We start from the raw sequence: 12,087 nt of genomic DNA on the forward strand, positions 1-12,087 counted from the left end.
TTCAAAAGTGCTTTTCTCAAAAGTACTTTTGGTGAGAAGTAGTTTGTGTTTATCTAATTAGTTTGAAGAGCACTTCTGAGCAGCAATTAGTGTTTGGACAATCTTTAAAAAACTGCTTCTAAGTGTATTTTTCTCAAAAGTGCTTCTCAAAAAGTGCTTTTGGAGATAAGCTACTTTTTTCTGTTTCTCCAAAACAGCTTCTGCTTCTCCTCAAAAGTACTTTTTTTCCTTCTAAAAGCTTGTCCAAACACCTCAATTTTTGGCCAAAAGTACTTTTGGCCAAAAAAAAACACTTTTGGCCAAACAGGCTATTATTTTGTGGAGTCAACTGTTGAAATGAGATTGGTTATAGCTGATTTTCCTTGCCGGGATGTTATTATTTCTATTGTTGATTCCCTTGCCGGGATGTATTGTTTCAATTGTTTGGGTGAGGAAAAGTATAAAGCACGAAGGGTGATTTCGTGCATGATACTGTGAGTGAGTGTTAATGCACGAAGGGTGATGTCATGCTAATATTATGAGTGTTAATGCACGAAGGGTGATGTCGTGCCATGATTTGAGACCTAATGCATGAAGGGTGATGTCGTGCCCCAATTATGAGAGTTAATGCACGAAAGGTGATGTTGTGCTGTTTCTGTTGTTTCTTATGGTGAGAACGATAGTAAAAGCACGGAGGGTGATGTTGTGCATGTGTTACTGTTTCATTATCCCTGTTGATGCAAATATGGTGTTCATTATGCTTCTCTGTTGAATTACTGTTAGAATTTGATATTCTCCGCAGCATGTTTTCCCTTCCCAATTTAATTTGTTATTTATGTTATTATTGCTCTTTTTGTATATGATTTAATTGCACAGGTTTATATGGTTGTCATGTCCTAACCTCGTCAATACTTCCCCGAGGTTAGGCTCGACACTTACCAGTATATGGGGTCGGTTGTACTAATACTGCACTCTGCACTTTCTATGCAGATCTCGGTACCAGACCTTGTGAGTAGATTCGAGGTTGCTGCCTTCAGTCCAGGGAGACCAAGGTAGATCTGCTAGTATTCGCAGAGCCTGAAGTCCCCTTTCCCCGTTTTAGTTTCTTCTGCCTCTTTTATTTCAAAAACAGTTGTACTTATTTCAGACTTATATTTGTAGTAAATCTTAGTCGTTCGTAGATTATGACACTAGATCTTTAGAGTAGCTATGTATTAGAATTGTTGGATTGCTATATTACTTCTGCACTTCATAATTATTTTGTTTTAGTTATAACCAGTTCCTATTTGAATTAATAATAATGGTGGTAAAACTGTAATTGTCGGCTTGCCTAGATTTCACGAGTAGGCGCCATCATAATTCCCGAAGGTGGGGAAATCCGAGTTGTGACTAGTTGGTATCAGAGCTCTAGGTTGCCTAGGTCTTACAATTCACAAACAAGCTAGGTAGAGTCTGAGGGATCAGTACGGAGATGTCTGTGCTTATCCCCTAGAGGTTACAGAGTTTAGGAAAATTTCACACCTATTCCTTTCTGTCGTGCGACTTGATTTCTCAATGCTAATTGAACTTCCACCGTGTTCTTTCGCAGATGGTGAGAACACGTATCGTTTCATCAACTAACCAGTAGCCGGATCCCCCAGCGGTAGCTCCTACGAGGGGCAGAGGCCGAGGCCGTGCTAGAGGCTGAGGCTGAGGCAGGGCTCAACCCAGAGCTCGAGCAGTAGCACCAGCGGCGGAGCCTCAGGTAGAGTTTGAGGATGAGGTTCCAGCCCAGACAGTTCCACTAGGGACAGCTCAAGTCCCAAAGGGGTTCATTGCCACCCCATTACTCTAGGATGCCTTGGTCCATCTAGTAGGCCTTATGGAGAGTGTCACTTAGGCAGGCATATTCCTTGTAGCATCAGCTGTCTCTCAGGCTGGAGGAGGAGCCTAGACTCTTGCTACTTGCACTCCGGAGTAGATAGCTCCCCAGTTTCTGACTCCAGCAGCTCAGCCAGTTGGGGTAGTTCCGTCGAGTGTTGTGGAATAGACCGGTGATGGGTTAGCTATGTCTGTTGATGCCTTGTGGAGGTTGAACAGGTTCACCAAGCTTTTTACTATCACTTATATAGGTACATCTTCAAAGGATCCCTAGGATTATTTGGATAGTTTTCACGAGGTTCTACGGAATATGGGGGTAGTGCAGACCAATAGGGTCGACTTTGCTACTTTTTGTCTGTTAGGTTCCACCAAGAAGTGGTGGAGAGATTATTGTTTGGCCAGATCAACTGGATCACTAGCTTTGACTTGGGATCAGTTCTCTCAGCTATTTCTTGAGAAGTTTCTCCCTATCACTCGGAAAAAGGATTATCGGAGGCAGTTTGAGCGCCTTCAGTAGGGTTCTATGACTATCACCCAATATGAGACTAGGTTTGTTGATTTGGCTCGTCATGCTCTTCTTATAATCCCCACCGAGAGAGAGAGAGAGAGATAGAGAGAGTGAGGAGGTTCATTGAGGGACTCGCTCAACCTATTCGATTATAGATGGCTAAGGAGACAAAGAGCGAGATTTCCTTCCAGGATGCGGCCAATGTGGCCAGGCGGGTTGAGATGGTTCTAGCTTAGGGGAGTGGTCAGGGGATTGACAAGAGGTCCCATCATTCTGGTAGATTCAGTGGTGCCTCGTATGAAGGTATGGACTCTTTCGGTAGGGGCTATCCTCCCAGGGCATTTCATTCAGCACTACAGGCTTCTCACGGTGCTCTAGGTGATCGTGGTTCTCATATGTAGTATTCAAATCAGCTACCTTACAGTGCATCACCAGCTCCTATCAGTGTACCTCTGCTCCAGATTTTTTAAGGTGGCTAATCAGGCCGTCAGGGTTAGTTCCAGGGTTAGCAGTCCCAGCAGCCGAGGACTTGTTATACTTGTGGCGATCCGAGGCACATTGCTAGATTTTTTCCTCGAGCGTCGAGCAGTTCTCAGCATCAGGGTTCGCGTTCCATAGTTCAGGCACTAGGTGTTCTACCACCCGCTCAGCTAGATAAGGTCAGGGGTCAGGCAACAAGAGGTAGAGGTAGAGGTGTTAGAAGTGGAGGTCAGGCTGCTAGAGGTGGAGGCCAGCCAACAGGAGGTCGTCCCAGGGATGTAGTTCAGAGTGGTGGGGCGCAACCCCGATGTTTTGGGTAAACGGACCTAGACCCATGATTTGACGATCTCGTAGGGTCTGTAGTAAAATATGGGACTTGGACGTATGCCCGGAATCGAATTCCGAGGTCCCTAGCCCAAGAAATGAATTTTTGAAGAAAATTGTTTGCTAGAAAATATAAGGATTTTTAGAAATTTAATAATGTTTGGACTCGTTGGTATCAGGCCCATATTTTAGTTCTGGAGCCTAGTACAGGTTTAATATAGTATTTAGGTCATATCTGTGAAATTTGGTGAAAAACGGAAGAGAGTTGATATAAATCGAACCCTTGGTTGAGAAAATAGAAATTTTGAACTACTTTATGAATTTCATGAGTTTTGGTGTTAAATTCATTGTTTAAGATGTTATTTTGGTAATTTGATCACACGCGCAAGTCCGTATAATGTTTTAAGACTTGTGTGCATGTTTGGTTTGAAGCCCCGAGGGCCCGTGTGAGTTTTTGGTAGGCCACATAGTGAGTTTAGACTTAGAAAAAAATTGTTGTTGCATCCGATATTGTTGCAGGCTCTGATCTCACAATTGCGAGGTCAACCTTCATAATTGCGAGCCTAACAGGCTTGGCAAATGCGAGGGCTTTATCGCAATTGTGAAGAAGCCCAGGCCAGCATTTGTTCACATTTGCGAACATCCCTTCGCAATTGCAAAGTCAACATGGAGGGTCAAAGATTGCAATTGCTCTCAATTGCGAGAGAAGCAGACATGCAGCAGGTTCGCAATTGCAAAGCCTGTCTCGCATTAGTGAGCTTCGCAATTAGACAGGATTTCAAAGCTCCTGTCGCAATTTCGACATCTACACCTGAACAAAACATCATTTGGACGGGATTTTCACTTTATTCTTCAAAATTTTAAAACCTAAACTCCAAAGGGTGATTTTCCTAGAGCAAGTTCCTCCCCAAATCATAGGTAAATGAATCTTAACTTTTTTTTCTTCAATCTATTTTATCTTTTTACATGATTTCATCTCAAAATCTAGGATTTTTTATGAGAAATTAGGTGTTATTTGGTAGAAATTAGGAATTTAGAAATTTGGGGATTTGGACCTCAATTTGAGATCGGATTTCAAAACCAATTGCATATTTGAGTTCGTGGGTAAATGGGTAATCGGGTTTTGATTCGAACTTTGAGTTTTTAACCAAGCGGGCCCGAGATCAATTTTTTATTTTTTGGGAAAAACCTTGGAAAATCTATACTCATGCATTAGAATTGGTTTGTTTAGCATTTATTGATGTTATTAAGCAAATTATGACTAGATTCAAGCGGATTGGAAGTGGAACTGAGAGGCAAAGCGGTAATTGAGGCTTGATTTTTGGTCGTGGAATCGAGATAAGTGTTTGGTCTAACCTTAGCATGTTTCCCATTCCCATCTTTATCTGTTATTTTTGTTATTATTGTTCTGCTCGTATATGATTTAACTGCACAGGTTTATATGGTTGTCGTGTCCTAGCCTCGTCACTACTTCGCTGAGGTTAGGCTCGACACTTACTAGTACATGAGGTCGGTTATACTGATACTGCACTTTGCACTTTTTGTGCAGATCTCGGTGCCTGATCTTGTGAGTAGATTCGAGGTTGCTGCCTTCAGTCCAGGGAGTACCAAGGTAGATCTGCTGGCGTTTGCAGAGCCTGAAGTCCCTTTTCCCCGTTTTAGTTTCTTTTGTGTCTTCTATTTCGAGAACAGTTGTACTTCTTTCAGACTTGTATTTGTAGTAAATCTTAGTCGTTCGTGGATTGTTACACCAGATCTTTGGGGTAGCTATGTATTAGAATTGTTGGATTGCTATATCACTTCTGCACTTCATAATTATTTTGTTTTAGTTATTATCTGTTCCTGTTTGAATTAATAACAATGGTGGTAAGACTGTCATTGTCAGCTTGCGTAGCTTTCACGAGTAGGCGCCATCACGATTTCTGAAAGTGGGAAAATCTGGGTCGTGACAATTATTTTTTTTTAAAAACAAGTGTTTTGATTAAAAAGCGGACATCCCACTTGGGGATGACCCTATTTCAAATACCGATGAATTATGACCCAAATGAATTAGTATTGACCGGCCCATCCAATTCAGACGGGAAAGAAACGAACCTTAGATAGGTTACCTACGTGCCCAACCACAAGGGCGAAACATATGTACATGCAGTTTGTGCAAATAATATTTGAAAGTAAACATCTATTCTAGGAAGGTTTTGGTAAAACTGCAGGACATGAGGGGACAAAATGACCATGTTAACATAAACAACCCTTTAGCACTTACTATGAATATTTCATGGTTGTCATGGGATGATGGCTGGACAAAGGCAAAAATGGTCAAAGATAACTATTTTTACGAAAACGACATTTCGGTTCTTCCGAGGAAGCCGAGGAAGGTTTTAAGGATGTCTCGACAAAAATGGTCGGACACATGAGTGAAATAATTTTAAAAAATAGAAAAAATTAATTATTTTTATGAAAACAACCCTTCGGCGCTCCCGAGAAAGGTTTTAAGGCTGTCTCGGCAAAAGGAACAGACATAGGGGCACACTAGTAAAAATTATTGCAAAGGAGGAAAAATGACCATTTATTCGAGAACAACTCTTTGGTACTTTCGAGAAAGATATTAGGGATGTATTGGAAAAAAGAACCAGATGCAATGACAAAAACGACAAAACTATCGATTTATTATTATTAATTTTATTTTATTTTTCAAATATTATGGACACACCGATTTTCGAAAACTTTTTAAAAATTGAAAGTCGGACCCGATGGAGGTTGCCTACGCATCCCACTACATTTGTGAGAATCAGACCCGCATAGTTCAAACAAGATTTTTAAAAAAAATGAATAATTTTGAAAATTTTGTTTATTACTTCTTCTTTTTTCTAAAAAAAATACCTTACATCGAACCACCTCGAAAATGTTAGTAAAAATTGGGTATCTATACTGAACCAGGGGGAATGATATTTTTTTTTATTTCCAACTCCGCTCTAATTTTTCTAAAGCCGGTCAATAATGCAAACATGTCTTCCAAGTGATGTAGCAAGTAGCACGTAAGTGAATATGATGGTCTCAAAAAGGATACCTGTCATATACGATCCTGACCCCTGTGTCGAGCTTCGCTAAGTCGAATGATGCAACAAAACGATCCTACTAGAGATAACTAGGCATGTGGCTTATTTTCAACATTTTTAAATCTTACAAGAGAAGGTATCTTGACCTGGCTTACTCGATCGGACAACCCAAGCCGAGGAGCGTCAGCGTGCCGACCGTTCCGGCATTACTGGTGGTTCTCCCCGCCTAAACATGTATGACTAAATCCTTCACCTGGAGCAGGTCTGCATACTGGCTTTATCTCAAACAGAAAATTTTCGGGAGCTGGTCAGCACACACAACACTATTACTTATCAGAAAACTCAGATGGGGTCCGAGAGAAGACAGTTTATATATACAGTTCAAATAATATCAAAGTAGTAAATGAGTGACAATTAGCGCATTAGGCTCACATAAACAGTAATATCCAAAAATACTAAAAGCCAAAATTAATCAATGTACAAGCTCGAATTCTTATAGGTCCCCAGCGAAGTCGCCGAAGCTGTCACGCCCCTTTTTACCACCCTGCAAAATATATTATGTGATTGTTGTGGGTTAAAAGTTTTTCCAATTAAAGTGATATTTTGGAAATAGGGATTATTTTATTTACAAATTCGCCACTTGGAATTAATTTTTGGGCATTCCAAGTCACCTTTTATTTGAATCCCTATTCAAAGGAAGATTTGAATCTTTTATTATTGGTCTGAGAAAATATAGTCCGAATAAGAAATTCTATTGATCGGGGAGAAGGTATAAGGCATTTTTCGAGTCTTGTGGCCCTTTTATTGACTAAAAATGGCTTGAATTAATTTGGATAAACTATTATTTACATTAAATTATTATCGCCCATTGCCGCTTTTTATTATATTTGGCCTAGGAGCGTGTAAGCACACAAGGCCTTTTTATCATGTGCGTTTAACCAAGGAATGGGTATGAACACCTAGCTAAATGCAATTTGTTATTTAGAGATTCAAGGAGCACGAATGCACACATGACCATTTTTATTAATTAAAAATGACTAAGGATCGTGTGTGAACACATGGTCTATATTTGGAGCGTCCTAAATTTCCTAGTGTTTAATTAATTTATTAAAGGTTATTAAGTTATTAAATTAGTAAAAAATCCGATTTTTGAAAATAATTAGTAGGAAAAATATAGAAAATTAATGTTGGGCCAGCTGTAAATAATTTAAAGAAATGGAACATCTTATTGAAAATATGGGGGCTGATTATTAAAAAGATATGCGCCAGCTTTGTTATGATTTGGAATAGAATAACTAATAAAATCAATCTTTTATATATTCAATTATACCACCCGATTAACTTGCTCGATAAACTTCAACTCAAGCAGTTAGTAAGTTTCATTCTCAATCCTACTCATTTATTCAATTCTTCCACACATACCAAATTATCTAAGACAATATATCTTATTTTAAATTTTAACAAGAAAACTAACAAATCAAACAATCTCTTCATTCGTTGATGAACCATGTTCCATTTATCATTAATAAATCATAACACATTAAGTTTTCTTAAGAACAAAATAACTAAATATCATGATTCACACCATGTTATTATTCAATGAATTTTGAAAGATTAATCTCAAATAAAGTTACTACTTAACAGAGGACGATTCAGCTAACGAGCTAACTATACGAATTGTAGCCAACATAAGTCACACAAAATATTCTTTCCACTAATCCTCTCCATTAAACCTCACCAGCACACTTCATTCCCTCACAAAAAAAGATATTCTTTCTAAACCTTACTATCATACTCATCATTTAAACCTATATATTTTTCACAGTTTCATCAACAATTGATCCATGACATAAGAAATATTTTTCAACATTTGAAAGGAGAGCGGAAATTAGTTTTAGATTGAAACAAATGGACTGAAACATGCCCCCATGAAATTTACAATTCAAACACCAACATAATTTATGTTCCCGAATCTAACAACTTGGCAAAGAAACAAAGTGAGAGCTTTTTCCAAATTGAGAGCTATTGTATTACAAATGCTCATACTTACGTCAATATACATGGTCAAAATGTATTCAAGGCATAATTTAAAATAAAAAAGCTTGAATCATCTCATTTTTCATTTATTCTTGATCCAAGCGTAGTACACTAATTAATTGGTCAACAGAAAAGGAAATATCAGCGGAGAATGAAATGGATTTTAAAATTTAGCAAAATCAGCAACAAAACAGCAGCAGAATCCAGCAAAAAAAACCCGAAAGGATCCAGAATTTGAACCAGGAACTCAACGACTTTTAAGAAAAGAAGAAACTAGAAACTCGCTTCAAGGACCTTTGTATTTTGAAGTATTCTTTGCTCTCAGAAACTCACTTAAAACTCTCAAACTCTCTATTGTTTTTGTGTCCACAGTCTCTCTAATGTATAGAGTGTGTAAAAGATGTATTTTTTAGGTGTGTAAAAGATGTATTCTTTAGGTGTGATAGAGTGTATAAAAGATGTATAGAAATGAGAAAAATAACCCTTCTTTATATAGGAGGAGAAAGGGCATTGAGACAGATTATTTTTGGCCAAAATCTATTCAAAATAATAGATTTTTTACCAAAAATCTATCCAAAACCAGAACTTTGTCCAATGAACAGTTTTCCTCACCAAATCTGGACAGCCTTTTGGAGTATTATACTCCAAAGCAGTCCTTAACTGTAAAAGCAACCAAATAAAGGGCCTACACTCAAGTACCCCCCCCCCCCCTCCCTTCAATCCCTCATTTAGCTCAAATATTCAGAGCCTAAAGCGACCAAGACAGTCCTCATTATGAACTACTACCAATCAGAAGCAATACCATTAGTGGAATATCAATTTGGAATGCAACAACATGGCTATCAAACTAACCAAACAAGCTTATAAATTAACTAACATGTCTCTTAAAATATTTAAATCAAAACAGCATCACCACATAAACTAATTGAAACCAAACAAACAAACAATAGTAGTGATAGACCAAACTAGTAAAATGGACGAAATAATATCGCTAACTCAATTATAAAGGACTAAACTAAGAATCAACAAGAGACGACTAACATCACCGATTCACAACTAAAAAACGACTAACTAATACAACTAATTCAAACAAACGAGTAACCAAATTGACAAATGATTATGCCGAAAAGCTGAAACTTTAGTTAATTAGCATGACGAGCTAAACATGAAATAACAGAAATTAGAAGTTTACAAACTTGAATCTATAACTAATTTCAACACCACTAGCAGAAACTATGAGATAAGAATCCGATTGATACAATGAACTAACAGAACGAATAACATAATAATTCAAAATCAACAAACGACAACTAATATCACTAATTAAGAAAAAAATAGAACTTAAACTAATCAAACAAAAACAATCTAAAATCAGTCAACAAAGAAAAACATAAAATCAATGAACAAGGGATTATGATTTTACCCAACAAAGGCATTCGTTATCGATTCGAGCAGCGAGATGATTTTGAGAACCTCGAGTAGTGGCTATCCAACCTTGGAATGCTCGCTTCATTTCGGCAGATGCTAAAATGAATGAATTTCAGCGTCATACCCGAAAGAAATGAGGGTCTTTAAGTCGAAGATGGTTAAAAAAGGGAGGGTCAATGGTGCAGTCGTCCGATAGTGAAGGTGGTGGGACGGCAATGGGGTGGTGGACGGCGGCGCCGGGTTGAAGTATCGGTTTGAAACTAACATAAATCAGTAGTTCTTCAAGAGTTGTATCCAAATATGTGTGTATAATGAGATGGAGATGGCTAGAAATTGACTAATTTCAAAAGCATTTGGGGCTAGGGTTTCGGCCAAAATAGGATTCGTGAGGGTGGAGAGAAATTTAGGAAATTTGGGGGTTAGATTTGAAAAGATGAGGTTGAGATGAGGAGAGGGTGAAAAGTGTTTGACCGCCATTGGCGGCAGAGCACGGTGGTGGCAATGGCAGCGGTTGAAAGGTGAGGGAGAAGATAGAAGAAAGGAGTTTCTAGGGTTTGGGTTTTTAGAGAAATGGCAAAAAATCTGATTTTAAGAGGCTTTTATATCTCAAAGGGAAACAAATGAGGGCCATTTGATCAAATATCATGGATGGATGAGATCAAGTCTCAATTACTAAATGAGAACTGCGTCGTTTGATCTTAGACTCACATTGGACTGGGTTAACTGATTTGAGCAGCTGCTTTGCCTTAAATTCGGCCCAATTTGGATGAAACATAAAGAAATCCAATCCCTTGAACCTCATAATAATTAATTAAACTAAAGTCTTAATTCAAAATATACAAATACACATATATAATAATTCTAAAAATTATAATGTAGAATAAAAAAGAAAAAGTAAAAATTAGGCATTTACAGGAAGCAAGTAAGTTAGCCTACAAAACAGAAGTGCAAACTCAAAACCCTGTCATAACAAAGATAGAAGAAACAACAGAGGAAACAAAGATTATACCGCAGCTGCATTGTGCATGGTATTGTTCAACAAACACTCCCGAGAGAGATTGTCTTATCCCTATCTTTTTCTGAAGTTAGGGGCTTCAGATAATTAGCAAGTTCCACTGGCCGAGACAGTAGATGGCATCCGGTAGAAATCGAGAGGGTGACACTCTTCCTTCTCCATGGATTTTCGGAGGGGCCAGAATAATTATGCTCCAAATTCCCATGAACGGGGGACTGGGAAAGAGGGACATCCTCCTCTCGGACGATTGTGGCCAGTAGAGATGATGTAGCAGTGGCCGGTGGTGAAGGCAAGGTCGGAAAAGAATGAGATGAAACTAATGGAGTTGTAGGTTGAGAAGCAGCTGGGCCAAATGCAGTTCTGGCTGATGGTTGTTCATCAACCGAATACGAAATAGACCCAGTACCTAGCCTTATGGTACCGGGTTTGGCGAGTGGGACTCGGAAGCGAGAGTTAGCACCTTCCACCATATCATATTCCCTCTAGAGCGTCGTGGCATCGCTTCAGTTGGTGTAACTAAATACAACAGGTTGAGCATTATGTTGAGTTGATGAAGGTTGTCGGCTTCTGTGTAGAGAATCCCCCTCATCACTGGATCCTCCATCATCATCGATCACGATTATGTCTATGGCCGGCTCGGGCGCGACACTCATCACCATAACATCCAAGGATGCCTTGGACGCGACACACTTTGCCTTTTTATTTTTTCCCTCAGCCGCAGAGGAACGTCTCCCTTTTGTTGCTTGTTCTATGGTTGGAGACTCTGACAAGAAGCACTTGCAGCGGAAGGAGGTCTGACTACACCGGTTCGGGCAAATACCTCATGCAACAACCTCGTTGTATTTGAGGGATCAACCAAAACATCCTTCTCGGGAATGGTAACGGAGCTTTGGGGTATATCGGAATTCAATAGGAGAGAAAGGTTAATCAATTCTCCTATACGAAAGGTAAAAAGAATATGAGTGCGACCTACCATAATTTTTGGCCTTCCACCCATATTTAAGGGCTAGTTCTTTCCACGAACGAGTTTCGGGCGTTGTGACATCCAAAATCTTCTGAACCCACAGTTCAAAGCCTTCAACCCTTGGTGTTGTCCACCGAGTTTCTGAAATAGTAAAATAAGAAGGATCAGTAATAGCACAGGACAATCTTTAACTAGAAGAGAAGACAAATGATAAACTTACGAGTATAACTCTATAATTCAGGAAAGGATGAAGTTGCGGCCGGGATGATTTCCCTGGTAGCAACTACAATGAACCGCTCCATTCACCCCCGGTCGTTGTCATCATCCATGCTGGTGAGCAAAGCATAGTGACCACTTTTACTAAAGTTTATCATTTCCCCATGAAAAATCTTTGGTGAATAAAGGTTCATCAGCCGAGTTAGGAAGATTTTTCTTC

The 12,087-nt window shown here is 39.1% G+C and overlaps 1 long non-coding RNA gene across 1 annotated transcript; it reads right to left on the reverse strand.

The window, feature by feature from the left end:
• Positions 1–5,979: 5,979 nt before the first annotated feature.
• Positions 5,980–10,252, reverse strand: LOC107767448 (uncharacterized). The gene is made up of 2 exons (XR_012693948.1): positions 9,668–10,252; positions 5,980–6,511 (listed from the first exon to the last, which is right to left on the reverse strand). It is a non-coding gene; the product is annotated as an uncharacterized LOC107767448 (long non-coding RNA).
• Positions 10,253–12,087: the final 1,835 nt, after the last annotated feature.

This window comes from Nicotiana tabacum, chromosome 8 (genome assembly GCF_000715075.1).
Source record: "Nicotiana tabacum cultivar K326 chromosome 8, ASM71507v2, whole genome shotgun sequence".
NCBI lineage: Eukaryota > Viridiplantae > Streptophyta > Magnoliopsida > Solanales > Solanaceae > Nicotiana > Nicotiana tabacum.